This window comes from Lissotriton vulgaris, chromosome 3_1 (assembly GCF_964263255.1).
Source record: "Lissotriton vulgaris chromosome 3_1, aLisVul1.2, whole genome shotgun sequence".
Classification (NCBI taxonomy): domain Eukaryota; kingdom Metazoa; phylum Chordata; class Amphibia; order Caudata; family Salamandridae; genus Lissotriton; species Lissotriton vulgaris.
The window spans coordinates 1,036,584,427-1,036,601,849 of NC_141689.1; positions in this window are offsets into that span (position 1 = coordinate 1,036,584,427).

Genomic DNA, 17,423 nt, shown 5'->3' on the forward strand with positions numbered 1-17,423 from the left:
AAACATCCGCCATTTAAAACCATCACGTATCTTATCAACATAGAGGTAGGACTCATTGACGAGAGTAAGGTCGCCATCTTGGAGTGGGTCATACGTATGTTACAATATTGCAAGCTCAATAGAAAACGGCGTAATGCAAAAATCGCCCAAGACCAATTATACATATCAAAGGTCATATTAATACACATTGATTGATTGGTGCGGGTCGGGGTGCAGGCATATATGTATAGCACGGATATGATTTCATCGTGGTACGGGTGTGCCCATTCAGGGCGATACACCTGCTGTCTGCACTATTGAGCGATAATGTGTATTATTATGACCTTTGATATGTATAATTGGTCTTGGGCGATTAGCATTACGCCGTTTTCCATTGAGCTTGCAATATTGTAACATACATATGACCCCTTTGTCATTTCTGCGAGCCTTTGCTCATAGGATTACCAAATTGACCCAGTACTCAAACCTATGCCTCCAATTTTTAAACACCTTTCGGTCACCAGTTACTACTATGGAACCGATGATGGTCCAACGTCAATAGGCCACTGGACGGCCCTACAATAAGTAAGAAACTCCCTTTCTTAATGAGCTAGTTGCAGTACTAGTGCTCCTCATACTCCAGTTTTTGATACAGTCCTTTCTATAATTATCTTTAGGCGCTCCTGTACCCTTAGGTCCTGAAGAAGACCCCAGCATGAGGCTTCAATCAACCCTTATCTCGGGGGTCGAAACGTAGACCGGATTGTATTTCGCCCTCCTAACATAGGAAGCAACCAATTGATTAATACTGATCCTATGTTAAAGAAGGAAATGGAACTAAGGAACTAAATTAGTCTGTAAAGGTTGCATCAAAACCACTGTGATTGTAACAAGGTCACAACACCCTTTACCCAGTCCCCACCTACATCCAACCACACCCATCCCCTCTAACTGTCTCTTTTCCTTGTCACTTTTGAGCGCATTTGAAGTGTATACTATGTAGCGAACACTTGAGAATCGTATCCACAAGAGCATTGTTTCACATGAACTTAATTGAGACTTATGTCCTGCTTTCTACTTGATCCAATGAAGTAATTGGTTTCTTGCCTGTCATTATGCTTGTGGTACTTATCTTGAACAATACGAATTATACTTTTCTTAAAATGTTGAAATAAATGTTTTTTTGTACTGCACAGAAGTAATCTTTGAATAATTTACGATTACAAAAGGTTCTATGATAAATTCTTGCTTTTGATCAATAGACCCTGACCATTGTACACACACCTACGTTCACTATCCTGGCATCACAAGATGGATGCTGCCAGCCACAGACACAAGTCTTCCCTCCAGCTGCTGGATGAAACTCTGGCAGGGGATGGCTGGACAATAGGTTTCCTGTCACAGGGAGGTGTAACCACCTCCCAGACAGGGTTTAGTGTATTGGGCTGGGTGGGTGCACTCTCAGAGTGCTTTGATGTCTGCACTGGGGGCACATTTGGTGTCCCTGTGCATAGTCCAGCTCAAACAGGTTGCAGGAACCAGTTGCTCCTGCTCCGGAGCGAAACTGGACAAAGGACATGGGTGTAGCCACCCCTCTGTCCTGACCCTCCCATATGTGGGTCCCCAGAGTTTGTCCCACCCCTTCCTTGGGTATAAAGTAAGAATCCCTGTTTACAGGACTTTAGATTTTACCTGGACTAAACTCTGCTACAGAAACCAAGTACTTTGACGATCTACACTAGGCTGGATGACCGAAGAATCTCCCTTGGACTAAAGGAGTTACTCCCCTGCAAGGCAGTCACCTGAAACGCATCTGACCGGTTTGAATCTAAGCAGCTTCTGAAGGTCTCCGAATATTTCTGCAACTCAGGAGGTGGGTTCCTGTGGTCTCTGAGGTTGATCTGTGCTCTCAGCAATACTGAGATCCGCATCCCTCGTGGGGACCGTGCAACCTGAACCTCTGGGCACGTGTACATTTGCAGCAGCATATGCTTTTTGGCGACCCCTGAGGCTGTGCTTTGGGCTACTTGTAGTCCTGACCCCAAGCATTGTTTCCACTGAAGACTACCAGCCTACACTCCACAAAGGCTGGTATGTTGTGATTCCTCTCGAGATCCCTTCGCGATCCCTGGTCTGTCAACCTGTGGGTCTTGAGAAGGGAACTTTAACTTACAGTGGGCTTTCCTGATTGCTCCAGATGTGCCCTGACTCTCCATCACTTGGGAAGTCCCCAGGACATTGCTGGTCCTCACTGAAGCATCTTTTCCCTGACAGCGTGGGTTGTAGTTGCCAAGGCTTGTTGTTTTCCAATCAGGATACTGACCGCCCAGCACTTGACATCCTTTGTGGGACAGTTCACCTGTGGACTTTGGTCATCCTCGACATCTCCTGGCCCCCGTGGCTGCAGAGTCAAGCTTCACCTCTTCGCACCTGATATACCCGACATCGGTGGGCATTCGTCTAGTGTGCCCCTGGTCACCCTGAAGTGACCCAGACTCTATCCCTTCTGCTTTCAGGTTCTTTTCAGCTTCGATTCAGGTTTGGATCACACCGGACACTTTCCATTTTCCCTGCAGCAGCACTTTGCAGCATCACGCCATTGAAAACAACGAAGATTCCCAACACCATTTGACATCTATGCACCCGGCTTTCCTGGGTTAGGTAACACGAGTAATTCGGTGCTCACATGGGTGCTGACCTATGATTGAAAGGGTTTGCTCAAAGTCCTCTCCTAAGTGTCCTTAATCTTTAAAACTCCAACCACGACTTTCCCATAGAGTTGCACGGAGCTCGCAGCTGTGTTCTCACAGTGCACATGTCCACCGTGGGTCCCCTGCTTCACTACCTTGGGTGGTTCTTTGGGTTACCACTACAGCGATTCTACGTGCTCCAGGCACTGTGTATAGTCAAGTCGTGGTTGTTATACCACTTTCTTAGTATATGCTTCGGTCTCCCCCTGGACCCCTCTGTGTATTGTGCTACTTACTGTCGTTCTAGTACTGTAATATTGTGTGCTTGTTCTCTAATCTCATAAATAGGTTAGTAGAGAGTGTTGAGTATAAAATACATATATTTTATATATACCTTGTGTGGTTCTCCTTTAATTTGGTCATTCAGGGGGTTATAATCTGGTAAACCAAGCTGCTTTACATTCCTTCGAAACTTAGCCTAAATGTAAAATGTAAATCCAGTACTTATATAGCGCATGAATCACCCCCGAAGGGGTATCTCGGCGCTGGGGGCCGTTAGGAAGATTACGTGAGCTATTACCCAGAGTCATATGGTGCTAGGCAGACCCCTACCGCCAGAGTCAGGAATCGAACCGTGATCTCCAGCGTCAGTCACCCCGGCCACGGCGCCACACCTTACCTGAAGGCTGCTCTCCAAAGCTACCACTAGGATAGCTTTCAATAAAGGTTGTCTTTAACCTAATCATCAAAAAGGGTAATTTGGACTGGTGCAAGGTGCCCACTATAATTAGTGGACAGCATATACCAGGCCAACTTCTCACATAGAGCACGTTTTAAAATGCTTTCTTCTTATGCTTGCTATTTGAAGTATGTACTGATAAGCTGGAGAAAATGAAGCATTTTGGTGATTTTTCAAATTTTTGTACCAGTCAGAACATTGAAAGTTCGGTCATGCCAGTAGAAAACCAGCCAGGTGCCAACCCAAGAAAAGATTGAGGGAATGAGGAAGCTCCATAGATGCTATTATTTCATAGACTTCAGTGTCGACAGAGCAATGCCACGTTGAGGGTGGAAGAACAGGGGCGTGGTAATGTTTTCTGTTTTTTTGGTGGGGAAGGAATAAAGTTAATATCACTGCTACATTTTACTAGAATATTACCACAAACAGCTTGCAGCAAGCCAAAATGCTTGCAGTCAATCACCACTACCAGACAACGTAAATCGCATGTACTGTAAAAGTTCTTAGTTGCCTCCATTTGAAAATGCAGTCCACTACTGTAAATTGAGAAAAAAAAATTCCTGATCAACGTTAGTGTTGCATGAAATATTCGTGAAACCTGCATAATTCTCAGCTTGATTAAAGATTGAAAATGTATGATTTGTATACACGGAGTGAAGCAAAAGTACACTGTCCTGTACCCAGTGATCTAGGACTGGGTCACATTTTCTGCACTGTCCCCATCCAATGCTGGCTTGCGGTCACCATCCATTGCTGGCTTGCAGAGATCGGAGGTGGGGGTGGTGGAGTAGCAGGGTAGGGGGAGCCAAATATTTCTAAAAATATGAAAAACACTCACCTCCTCGCATTGCAGCCGCCTCCTTCTCTGCTCCCTTGTTGCTGAAGAGTCCAGAAGCACCCAGGCTCCCCTGAGCCAATCACAACACTGCAATGCAGCTTTGCAATTGGTCCGAGCGCTGTGGTTCGGAGTTCAGACTGGGACAGGGAGCCTGTGCATGTTCCCCACCCAGTATGTAATGCAGCCTGGGTGGGGAACATGCAAAGTGCACATGACTGTTTGGCTGTCCTGAGATGGCTGGACAAACAGCTGTGCGCACTTAGGGACCTATTACAAGTTTGATGGTGGGGGGTGGGGTGGAACCAACCTGCCCTGCACCACGAAACCTGTGTGAGACCGCCTGCCCTATTACGACTTTTTATGTCATTGGCAGGCCTTTTCTTTGGCGTTCCACGAAAGGGTCTATAAAATAGGCATCGCAATGGGACCGTCAAAGGAAGTTCCAGCACAGCATGGACTAAGAAGTCCATGCCGTGCTGAAACTTCTGTGCATGCACACGGGGGACACATGTTGTGCCCCCCTGTGCGCATCCACAAGGCGTGAGCCACACGAGCCATGCAGGGGCCCCTTGAAGGACTGGGCTATTCTAAGGCCCAGCGGTGCCAGGGGACAACACCTGAAACCTTCGTGGGTTACCTGTTCCGGCGTACAAATCACAGAGACACGGGACACTTTCTTCGGCGTCAAAGATCGAGAATTATTTACTGCAGGGAACACAGAAGTCACAAGAAGTACAACGTGTGTAGGTTCTAGGAGACTGCTTCAAATTGCAACAGTGGAGTGCTCCTTTTATACATATTTCCGTCATAGCACAACATGGCGAACAAAAGGTTACAACTCAGTTCCCACAGTAAACTTCAAAAGGGTTGCTTTCATGTACCCAGGGCCCCGGAACATAATTACAGTAGCATCGCCGGTTCCCAACTGTAAAAGTACATTATCCCACCATTAAGTACATTCCATTCCGGCTGTAAACGAGTTTAAGGAAGAGTCAGAAACAGGTGCAAGGGAAGACAAAGATAGACAACAGATTGAAAAGAGTGTAGGGGGCGATATCGGAAGCACGATTGCAGGATCAAAGGAGTCGTGCCTAATGAATGCACGGCTGAAACAATAGACCGGCACGGCAAGATGAGCCTCGAGCGGGGCCATCTGCCTTTGCAGTATCATCCCCCTCGTCATAAAGACACGCTCAAAGGAACACGTGTCTTCCGCAAGGGTTTGGGAATCCCAGGGTCACGAAGCTGACAGTGCCCGTTCGCTGGCTACTTGAGGGCAAGAGACAAAATGGATGCCGTATCTAAAATGGAACCCGTGGGTTCAGATGAAGAAACCCACGAATAAGACGAACGGTTCAGGCCAGCATAGCGAAAACGCGTACACCCACTAAACTTGTCATTTGCGGTTCATAGATACCAGACTCGTCCATATTCGATCGAGTCAAAAACACCACTATGATTGTCACGGAACCTCACCCTTTAATTCATCCCCACCAGTGTTTTCATGGAGAAAAGACCTCCATGAAAACAGTGGCAGTGATAAAAGTCGTAATATGCTTGGCTGGTCCGCAGCAGTCCCTTCAAGCATATAGGTGCCTCTGGACTACAGCACCACCGGCAGGGAACTTGAGTTCCCTGACGGAGTCAGCGGTCTCATGGCGGCACAACCACTAGTGTCGAAATAGGGCGGTCGCAAGACTGCCACCACTGCTCCACCGCGAGTCTGATGGTCTTAGGACTGCCAGACTTGTAATAGGCCCCTAAGTGTGTGTAATGGTTAGCGGTCTAGTCGCGACTAGACCACCGCACGACATCCGCAGGCCAGGCGTGGCCTGCGGGGCTGAATAAAAGGTAGCGCACGCTCGGTGGCGAGACCTCCGGTCCAGACAGCAAGTGTGGCATCAGTTATTTGCGCGCAGCGCCAACCCCTGTGCATGCCGGTGCCCGCAACACACCCGCTGGGCACACCTTCACACTGGCAATAAGTCGGGCCGAGACCCTCGCTTGCTACCTGCCGCCTGCCCCGCCACTGCCGAGCACATAGCATTCATGGCCGCGGCTGCGGGCCGCAACGCATCAGGTGCACGTGCGCACCCAACCCCATTGAGTGCACCCTGCCTCGCCACTATGACAGCCTCCTCAGCTAAGGTTGGTGTGCCCCCCACATGCTCTCCCTGCACCAGGAACTAACCCGTGTTGCAGCCGCATTTAAGCCATGCCCCCACCAGAGAATCCTGCAGCATGAGATCCACCAGGGAGCTGCTAATTGACACTGTGGCCCAGAAGTTGCATCCTGAGGTGCAGACACTACCTCAAGTACACAAGTCGTCCCAAGATACGTGTCTACCCAACAAGGGGAGTGACCTTCCAGCGCATTTCCACGTGTGCTTGATGAGATCATTACCCATGCTAGGCCCATTCCACCAGTGAGGAGCACGCTGCCTGTTTGCAATACCCAATACCTTGGGCTGCCGTTTTGCCATGGGGACAACGACCAGGCCGCAGCGCCGGCCCACACACCATTCCAACATGCAGCCTCAGGGGTTTTACCCCATTCAGTAAATTGGAGGACCCAGTGACAGCATCCCCCAGATGGAAAATATGGATAGAACACCTCAACAACTACTTTGTCGCCACCCGGGAGACGGATGAGGCGGTTAAGAGGTCTTTGCTGCTGCATTACGCTGGCGACGAAATCTTCAAGTTATTCAAGCACCTACCCAACACAGGGGCAGCCACTGACTATAATGCGGAGGTGACTGCGTTCGACGCCCATTTTGACCCACAGCTGAACCCAGATTTCGAATGGTTCAAACTGCGTCTGTGGTTCCGTGGTCCCGAATTGGGTTTGATAGTTCTGAAACCCGATTTATAAAGATCGTCGGAAATGGACGATTTTGGTGTCAGCGGAACGCAAATGGCGAGTGTAACGTGTCTGAGTGTTTTCGTATGAATCGATATAGGAGAACACTCTGTATTTGAGGATTTAGTCTGAACCCTCGGGTTCCATTTTGTATGTGGCAGCCATCTTGTGTGGTTGCCCTAACATAGGCCCGATGACTGTGGCCGAACGAGTCCTCGACACGTACGCCTTAGCTGACTCCTGTTTGACCTAGCCGAACTGACTCCTTGCCTGGGGCGAATCCCGCTGAGCCAGTTCCTTGTTCAGCAGCTGGCCTGGTAGAGATCAAAGGGCAGGACGTGCCCTGAGTTTATGGCACACCGTTCCCACTCCCCTATCTCCTTCCCATCTGTTTCTGCCTTTCCTTTACGACATGTTCATCGATCTGGGTTGAAGGTTTTATGATAGGTTTGTCCGGCCTGATCGAACAGGAAACCAAGCATGTGTGCGATCGTTTTGGTGGGCTGGACAACGGAAAGTGGGATTATCTATGATTGTCGTCATTCGTTACTTTCTGAAATGCTACTTGTTCATTGGTCAGTTTGTATGCACCCAATGTAAATTGTGATGTTGCCAGAGGCGTAATTTTCGGCATAAAAGACCGAGTTTCGTTCATTGAGGGTGTGCAGTCTCTGTCGAACTACCCGTGTGTACTTCGTAGACCTCTGTCCCTGGTTGCAACCAATAAACTTTGGTCTTTGACGTCATCAAGAAGTATCCTGTGTCTCTGTTAGCCAAGACGGGGGAATCCGGGGTCTTTGGGTGTTGCCCTGACACCGCTGGGTTATTGTAATAGTATCGGTTCCGAAAAACCCAGTACCTCAATTGGCGCCCAACGTGGGGCGACTTCAGCGGTACCGGTCCAAGCCAGAGGTTCGTGAGGAGCTTCGTGTGAAAATTCCAGAGGTTGGCCAGCCACTTCAGCGACCCCTGTATGTCGACGTGGTTCCGAAGGTCTTTGCTGCGAGGTTTCCCGCGTCCCGACGGCTACGAAGGACTGCTGCCCTGACTGTCGCCCTGTTTTGGAGCCTTAGACGTTTGTAGAGCGAGACGATTGACGGGTCTTCTGGTGACGCCATCGGCAACTCAGTTAAGTATGAAAGGAGCGTCTCCTAGTCCTTAGTTTGTTTTGTATCCTTTAGTGGATAGCTTTGATTTGGTACCTGCAGGCCCCAAAGCCAAGGGATTCGTGTATTCACAAGCTTATCGATTTCAGATTGCCCTGTTGTTTGAAGCTAGACTAGTGAGCAAGATGCCTGGTTTTAGCAGTCTTAGGAATTTGTTTAGTTGTGGTATTTTGAGGGATTCCCGGTTAGAGGATTCGTGTCCGGTTCCTCCGATCGGAACTCCTACATACGAGTTGTATGTGAAACATGGTGTAGGTCCTATCAGCTACAATGAAGTTTGGGTAAGATACACGAAGAATGACGGTGTCCTACAGTGGCCCCATTATGGTAGTTTTGAGACAGAAGTCTTAGATAACTTGGAAGTGAAGTTGTTCAAGAAGAAAGCCCGGCGGGCGATGTTTGACTCTTTCCGCATATGGTGCAAAGAAGCCAAACAGAAAGAAATTAAGTTAGCGAAGAAAAATAGAAAGGGTATGTCAATGGTGCAAGCTGCAGTTGCATACAGAGATGATGAAGAAGAGAAGGAAAGTGAGCAGATGCTTAGAGTGAGGAAGTTAGCGGTAGACAGATGCTACCCAGTCTTGCCGGCTAAAGAACAGAAAGACGAGAAGGATCTTGTGAAAGACCCTTTAATGTCGCATTTGCTAAATTCACCGCCACCTTATGTGCAGAATGCTACGGCACCACCACCGGTTGTGGCCGCGCAAGCACCTATTGCTTTGCCTCCTGTTATTCCTCCACAGCCAGCTCCTTCGTTGGCTGTTGTTCCTTATGCGCGGCCTTCTCAAGGACTGCCAACTTTGCCTATTCCTGCTACTACTGTCTCTATGCCTGTTCCGACTTTGGATCCTACTACTAGTATTGCTTCGTCTCCTCTTGTCCTTCCGACTACTCCTTCTCCAAGACAGCGGATGACGGCTGCCTTTTCTAATTTTCTAACTCCTTGGTTGAGACAAATGGGTATGTCTCCTGTGAGTGAGCGTAGACAGTTGCGTAGTCAACTGCCTGATACAGATGAGCGAGTAGTTTTGGACCATATGGCACGAAGATGGGTGACGTATAAGTCCCAGTATGATCTAGAAGGTATTATGGATGTATTCCGACAATGGGAAGCACCAAAGCAAAGTTACGTTTTTGAGCTTATGTGTGCGTTCCTCCATGAACAATGGATGGACGAATTGGGTAGAGTTCCTGTAGAATTGTACCGCTTACGTTCTGAATTTGCTAAAGGAACGATTGTGAGTCTCCACAATGTCAAGAAAGCGGTATCGACGTTATTGTCGCTGCGTAGTGATGTTCTTACTGACCGGCTGTTTGAGCCAGATTCGTCAGTTAGGAGACATGCGCGTCAGTATCCAATGAGAGAAGTTCCTCCGGTTTGGAGACCTCAAGATGGAGCTGTTCAAGCCCATTTTCAGCGTGTTTGGGTACATGTCCCATGGAAACGTGCAGAAGTTCTGGCGCTTAAGCAGACTTTACCAGATCCGCTGAAGAATCCAGCAGGATATTATAAGGAACTTACGCAAACTGTGAGTTCGTGCGTTATGAATTTGGCGGATATAGATATGCTGTTTGGGAATGTTGTTCCACAACCCATCTGGAATATCATTCGACATACTGATCATGATAATGAATTGGGTGACTCGTGGGTGAATCTTGTTGCAGCGAATGATAGACAAGTTGGAGGTGCTAAGCCTGAAGATGTTATTGCTGAACTTCCTGGTAGAATTATCACTTTCATGAAAACTTTGATGCCTGAGGTCCGTGTTAATTGGGACAAATTGTCTGCTTGTAAGCAGAAGAAAGACGAGTCCGTCTCGGACTTTTTCTCGCGTTTTGAGGAAACGTTTGTCGATCATAGTGGTCAGGATATGGCTACCGAGGGTGGCCAGAGATTATTCGTTGATAAATTATTGCACAATCTTCTTCCTGAGTTGTGTATCAAGTTGAAGGATTCCGAGAGTGCTTGGCCTGTCTCTACATCGGTGCAAATTCTCGCTACGGCTCAGTACTATGAGAATATGCGTAAGGATGAGCTAGAGAGAGCGGATAAGAAGACTAAGGAATTGAAGACTAAAGTCCTTCTACAACAAGCTTATCCACCCCATGTTAATAATCAGCGTGATTATCAGCAGCCTCAACAGTATTTGAGGAACTCGCAACGAGACGAGACTCCTCAACAGCGTGTCCAGTATGGGCCTAATCAGTGTGCGTATTGTAAAGAAGAAGGTCATTACAAGAATAGTTGTCCAGTTCTGTTGCAACGTGCAAATAGTACCCCTGGTGTTAGAGGTAGAGGTGCTCAACAAGCGCGTAGAGGTCGCGGACAGAACGCGCGCCCTTTGCCTCCGCAGAATTCAATGAACAGTTTTGACCAACAGCAGAATTCGTCCGGTAGGACAGCACAGTATTACGTAGATGATTACTATGTTGAAGGCAATGGAGAGCAAGGTAATGATTGTTAGGACAGCCATAGACAAAGAGAGTGATTTGTTTCAGTTCCGGTACATCAGAGTGGACCCTACGTGGAAGTGATTGCATCAGGTGTGTCAGAGCCTTTCCTGCTAGACACTGGTGCTACGAAGAGTTCTATTATGCATTCTAAGCTCCCTGGCGCACCTTTGTCTGGCTTTAATAATGTTTCTATAGGTTTTTCTGGCGCCCCCGTTATGAATCCGATTTCCGTTCCATTACCTCTTTCTGTTGGTCCTCGTAAGTTTGAAGCACCCCTTCTTTTGACTACAGGTTGTAATGAGAACTTACTAGGCCGTGACTTGTTGAAGAGATTGTATGCGACTTTGTACTGTTCTCCTTCAGGAGTACATCTTATTTTGGGTGAGAATATGATTTTTCCAATACATGTTTAGAAAGATTGTCTTCCACCTGAATTATCTTCGTTACCGGATTCGCTATGGGCTACGGGTCCAAATGATGTGGGCCTGTTAGATATTCCCCCATATGTTGTGACGTTGAAGGCGAATGCTAAGTTACCGCGCATTCCACAATATCGTATTTCAAGTGATGGTGAACGAGCGCTTTTGGCGATCATTTATGATTTGATTGACAAGGGCGTTATTGAAGAGACTCGAGGTTATGTGTGTAATAGTCCGGTTTTGCCTGTCTTGAAGAGAACTGATTATTCACAGCCTCCTGTATATAGGTTTGTTATCGACCTTCGTGAAGTGAACAAAATTGTTGTTCCGCAATTCCCTGTTGTACCCGACATTACTGCATTATTGACATTGATTCCAGCTTCTGCTACTTGGTTTTCGGTGATCGATTTGAAGAATGCTTTCTTCCGCATTTCGATTGCCATAGAGAGTAGAGATATCTTTGGATTCTCTTTAGGAGGACGAAGTTTCAGCTTTAAGCGCTCTCCTCAAGGCTATTGCGAGAGTCCATCGATTTACAGTCAAGCTCTGAAGACGCAACTTGACTTGCTGATTTTTCCCGAAGGTGCAGCCCTTATCCAGTATGTCGACGATTTGTTGGTCGCTGCCGATAATGAAGACATCTGTAAGGATGCCACTGTGTCCTTGTTGTCTCATTTGTCTGAATGACATCCTAAAGTTTCTCTCTCGAAATTACAATTCTGTCGCCAAGAAGTAACCTATTTAGGTCACCTCTTATCGAAGGAGGGAAGGAAACTGACCCCAGAAAGAATCCAGACTATTGCGAGAATGAGTGTCCCTACGACAGAGAGAGAAGTACGTGCGTTTTTGGGTATTACGTCGTACTGCAGACAGTGGATCCCAAATTTTTCTCTTCTAGCGAAGCCTTTGATAGCTCTTACGGTTAAGGATACTCCACATCTTATTCCTTGGACTGAGGAATGTCAACAGAGTTTTTCTGAATTACGCAATGCGTTGTGTTCGGCTCCTGTGTTGGGTACTCCCGACTACAGTAAGCCTTTCACATTGTATGTCCATGAGAGAGAGGGATGTGCATTATCGGTTTTGACTCAACAATTTGGCGGAAAGCAACTCCCATGTGCGTACTTTTCGTCAACCTTAGATCCTGTAGCCAGAGCGTTGCCGAGTTGCTTGAGAGCAACAGCAGCAGCGGCTGTTTCAATTCGACAGTCTTCTGGCTTGGTTATGGACAATACGTTAGTGGTTATGGTTCCACATGCAGTGGATACCCTGTTGAATCGTACAAAGACACAGCACTTAACAAGTGCTCGGTTGTCAGGGTATGAACTTACGTTGTTAGCGAGCCATGTGCACCTAAAAAGGTGCAATACTCTAAACCCGGCTACATTGTTGCCGATTTCGCTTGAGACAGACGATGATAGCGAAGAGCAACACAATTGTTTTTTGAGAACTGAAGAAGAGACGAAAGGGAGAATAGATTTGAGGGATACTCCTCTACCTGATTGTGATGAGGCCTTGTGGGTTGATGGTTCGTGTTTTAAATTACCGAATAGAGATACCACTGCAGCATATGCTGTGACGACTTTACATACAGTTGTCGAAGCTGCACGTATCCCGCACAATTCCGCGCAAGCGGCTAAGTTGATTGCACTTACGAGAGCATGTGTGTTGGCGAAAGGGAAACGAGTGAATGTGTATACCGATAGTCAATATGCGTTTGGTGTGGCTCATAGTTTTGGACGATTGTGGCGTGAACGTGGATTTCTGACATCGCATGGGACGAAAATCAAGCATGGACAAATGGTGAATGAACTTCTTGAATCTCTTACGCTACCTTTGCAAATAGCGATCGTGAAATGCAGTGCCCATAGAAAGGTTATGGATGATGTTGGTCATGGTAATGCGTTTGCGGATGAAGTTGCGAAAGAAACTGCTAGGAATGTGACGAGTCGAATGTATGTTGCGGGTCCAGCGAGATGGGTTCCAGAGAAGAGTATGTGCGAAGATACCATTGAAAGCGTGAAAGTTATTCAGAGTGAGGCCAATGAGAAAGAGTTGGATGAATGGAGAGAAAGTAAGGGTAGGTTAGACTCGAATGGCTGTTGGACTGATTTGTCTGAACATCAGAGATGGTTGTTGCCTAACGCGTATGTGCTTCCAGTTGTTACAATGGCACATGGATTGGCACACATTAGTGTGAAAGGGATTTGCAAGTTGTTGGCTCCGGTTTGGCAAAATATAGGAATTCCCAGATGTGCAGAGAATTTAGTCAAGAACTGTATGGTGTTTTTGATGCATAATCCTGGTAAGGGAACTCCAACACCAGCTGGTCATTTTGCTCCTCCTACGTATCCGTTTGAGGCTTTGCAGCTAGATTTTCTTCATATGGAAAGATGCAACAACTTAAAGTATGTGTTAGTGGTTGTTTGCTCTTTTTCTAGATAGGTAGAAGCTTACCCCCTTAAGGACAATACTGCCTTGTCCACAGCAAAAGTTTTGATGAAAGAGTTTTTTCCGAGGTTTGGTTTGCTGAGAATCATTTGCAGTGATAATGGAAGTGAGTTTGTGGGACAAGTTATGAAGAAAGTGTGTGATGGTCTCGGAATTAGGCAGAAATTCCACGCTGCAAATCATCCCCAATCAGCTGGTTTAGTCGAGTGCTATAATGGCACTCTGAAGCTTAAGTTGGCCAAAATTCAAGAAAGCACTGGTTTACAATGGCCAGATGCTTTGCCATTAGCACTTTTGTCCACCCGAATGACTGTGCACTTGAGAATGGGTTTGAGTCCATACGAAGTAGTGTTTGGTCGCCCGGCGAATATTTGGGGCGTACCAAGACCAACGAGGTTTAGTGACCTCGAATACCCTGTTTTGCTTGACTATTTGCGTGAATTGACAACTAAAATGAGTGTTTTACGCCAACAGGTTTACAACACTCTTCCACAAGCTACAGAAGATCTAGGCCACGCGATTGAACCTGGTGCCTGGGTCTTTGTCAGAAATTTCCAGCGTACGAAGAACGAGCAACCCCGCTGGACGGGACCCTTTCAAGTCCTTCTGTCGACGAGATCTGCGGTACGGGTGCGTGGGAAGCGCCATTGGATACATGGCTCCCACACGAAGAAGGCACCCTTACCTTTGCCTTATGACAAGTGGGTTCAGGATGGTCTCGCAGATTCGGAGACCGAGACAATCACGAAGTTTGTACCGTTCAGTGATGCTCGCTTGATTGGAAGTAACTCAGAATAGGAAAGTGATCGACTTTTGCAAGCATCACTACCTCCTGCAGAGCGATTGGACACTACTGATCCTCATCTTTTGTTTGCCGATCAAGAGTTACCTAGAAGAAATCGATACAATTTGAGATCGAGAATTAAGGACAAATAAAGAATTAATAAAGTTGATTTTTTTACTGTTTGCAGGTTAACTCTCCACCAAGGATCTACTTATTTTTGTTTTTCTGAACTGCCATCCGGTTCTTGCTGCTAGGGTCGCGGTTGCTACCAGTCTTGGGAGTGTAAGCCTGAGACACTAGGTCTAGGGTTCTGTTGGCCCGAGGCAGCCTTCCTGGGTGCAGCAGAGGCACTCTCAAGCAGAATCAACCAACCACCGCGGGCAGCACCCTTAGTTTAGGATGGATTTCTTTGAGTTGGAGAGACCTGTGCAGACACTGACTTTTAGAAAACGTATATGCAAAATAATGTTGAAGAAATGCTTTTTGATACCATGCATATTCCTGCTATTAAGCATCATGATTTTCATAGCTGGTTATGTAGCATTTGTTTTTAAAATGACGTCTAATTCCACTGTGCAATCTACACCTTCACCTACTATTTCCTCTCATTCTTTCCACCCTTTGCCCGATTATGAGGTAGTCAGACGTAAGGAATTCTCTAATAATTCTTTCATACAACTTTTGCACCAGCATCAGTTAGTGATCAATACAACGAACTGCTGGATTTGTGGTTTGATGCCTCATACAACCGATAAAGGTATTCCCTATTTGGTCTTGCCCTTTAGTCTGAATGGTTCGATCCGAGCTTACAGAACCATGTTCATATATGCCCACAGCGTTGACCCCTTACGTTCACCGAGAGATAATCCGAAGAATAGTCCTATAGCTAGAGGCATAGTCGATATGATTAAAGGGACTAATGCAGTAGAGACTATTCCGAAAGATGAAAGGCAACCATATAGTGGTTGGAATGTCACTGGATATGGAGTTAGTCTGAGTATTAACCAGCGAGCGAAAAGTCCTCTACCGATCTGGATAGAGCCCCATAAAGGCTACTATTGTCTGCAGGGCAACGGTAAGAATCCGAAGGCTCAGTTAGGGAAGAGCGTTTGCGCTGAGACTTACGTGTTTCCGTCTCAGTCTTCCCCAGCGTTTTTAGCTGCTAAGGGTACCTACTTTGTTTGCTATGACAAAGCTTATACATGGGTGCCCTCCGATTTCTCGGGCACATGTTTTGTTTCCTTTCTGTTACCCCCACTTTTACAGCTGCGGCAGATTACCACAAGACGAGAATTGCGAGAGGTGTCTTTAGCCAGGAAGACACCGCAGGACAAGAATTTGGTGATTTCTTGAGGGGTTTTCTGCCGTTCTGGGGACCTATGGCTAACAGTAGGAATATTCGTCAGCTTACGAGAGTGGTCGAGTCCACCATAGTGGAGACTGCCGGTGCCCTTGGTAACCTGACTGCTGAGCTCCAGTCGGATAGACTTATGACACTTCAGAATAGAGTTGCCCTAGATGTTATTCTAGCAGATCGAGGTGGAGTTTGTAGACTGATTCAATCAAGCTGTTGTGTTTTTATTCCAGACATCGCTCCGTCAGTCCTCCAGGCCATTTCCAAATTGCACAAAATCTCCGATTCTGTCCAACTGGACAAAGGAGATTGGTCTTTGATGGGATGGTTATGGGGATTGATATCCACTTGGAGTTGGAAGATTCTGATGGTCATTGGGATGGTCTTAGCGATTCTGTTCATGTTCTGTCTCTGTGTACAGTGTGCTCCTGCTATTTGTGGCCTTTGTGCTACTTTGTGCGTACGGAAACCTGTCCGGAGAGAGATGCATAGTAATAAGATGATGCTACAGCAGCATATCGATGACCTGATGAACATAGATCCGGATTCAGATTAAAATGGGTCTGGGTTTATTGCCTATGATAGGGCAAAAGGAGGGTCTGTGGTTCCGTGGTCCAGAATTGGGTGCAATAGTTCTATAACCCGATTTATAAAGATCATCGGAAATGGACGATTTTGGTGTCAGCGGACCGCAAATGGTGAGTGTAACGTGTCTGAGTGTTTTCGTATGAATCGATATAGGAGAACACTCTGTATTTGAGGATTTAGTCTGAACCCTCGGGTTCCATTTTGTATGTGGCAGGCATCTTGTGTGGTTGCCCTAACATGGGCCCGATGACTGTGGCCGAACGAGTCCTCGACACGTACGCCTTAGCTGACTCCTGTTTGACCTAGCCGAACTGACTCCTTGCCTGGGGCGAATCCCGCTGAGCCAGTTCCTTGTTCAGCAGCTGGCCTGATAGAGATCAAAGGGCAGGACGTGCCCTGAGTTTATGGCACACCGTTCCCACTCCCCTATCTCCTTCCCATCTGTTTCTGCCTTTCCTTTACGACATGTTCATCGATCTGGGTTGAAGGTTTTATGATAGGTTTGTCCGGCCTGATCGAACAGGAAACCAAGCATGTGTGCGATCGTTTTGGTGGGCTGGACAACGGAAAGTGGGATTATCTATGATTGACGTCATTCGTTACTTTTTGAAATGCTACTTGTTCATTGGTCAGTTTGTATGCACTCAATGTAAATTGTGATGTTGCCAGAGGCGTAATTTTCGGCATAAAAGACCGAGTTTCGTTCATTGAGGGTGTGCAGTCTCTGTCGAACTACCCGTGTGTACTTCGTAGACCTCTGTCCCTGGTTGCAACCAATAAACTTTGGTCTTTGACGTCATCAAGAAGTATCCCTTGTCTCTGTTAGCCAAGACGGGGGAATCCGGGGTCTTTGGGTGTTGCCCTGACACCGCTGGGTTATTGTAATAGTATTGGTTCCGAAAAACCCAGTACCTCACGTCAAGCCCGCCAGAGGGAAGGGGAGTTCATGGATACGTTTTACGCTCGACTACATGAACGCGCCAGCACGTGCACTGAAGATGACCAACCGAAGGAGATCAGGGCGCAACTGATTCAGGGATGCCGCGACAAAACGCTGAGAGGCCTCATCTTACGCCAACCAAAGATTGCCCTCGAAGA